Here is a 215-nt window from a genome sequence, read left to right on the forward strand (position 1 = left end):
CAGCTACTAGGAAGACAGTTAACTGTATCCCAGCTGAAACCAGGACAAGTCACTGCAAGGAGAAGACATGGTTCTGACTAAACACAGGAAGCAAATTTGAAGAGATTCAAGGTTACGCTTTACAGTCACCTTTAAAACTTCAGGCAAATTCTATAGAAATTCCAGGTTGCATTTCTATTATTATTTGGGGGGGGGGGGGGGGGAAAAAATGATGT

The 215-nt window shown here is 41.9% G+C and overlaps 1 protein-coding gene across 1 annotated transcript in view; it reads left to right on the forward strand.

The window, feature by feature from the left end:
• Positions 1-215, forward strand: part of SYNE1 (spectrin repeat containing, nuclear envelope 1) — a 250,787-nt gene that overhangs the window by 109,095 nt on the left and 141,477 nt on the right. The window lies entirely within an intron of this gene.

This window comes from Haliaeetus leucocephalus, unplaced genomic scaffold (assembly GCF_000737465.1).
Source record: "Haliaeetus leucocephalus isolate CR32 unplaced genomic scaffold, Haliaeetus_leucocephalus-4.0 Scaffold819, whole genome shotgun sequence".
Taxonomy (NCBI): Eukaryota; Metazoa; Chordata; class Aves; order Accipitriformes; family Accipitridae; genus Haliaeetus; species Haliaeetus leucocephalus.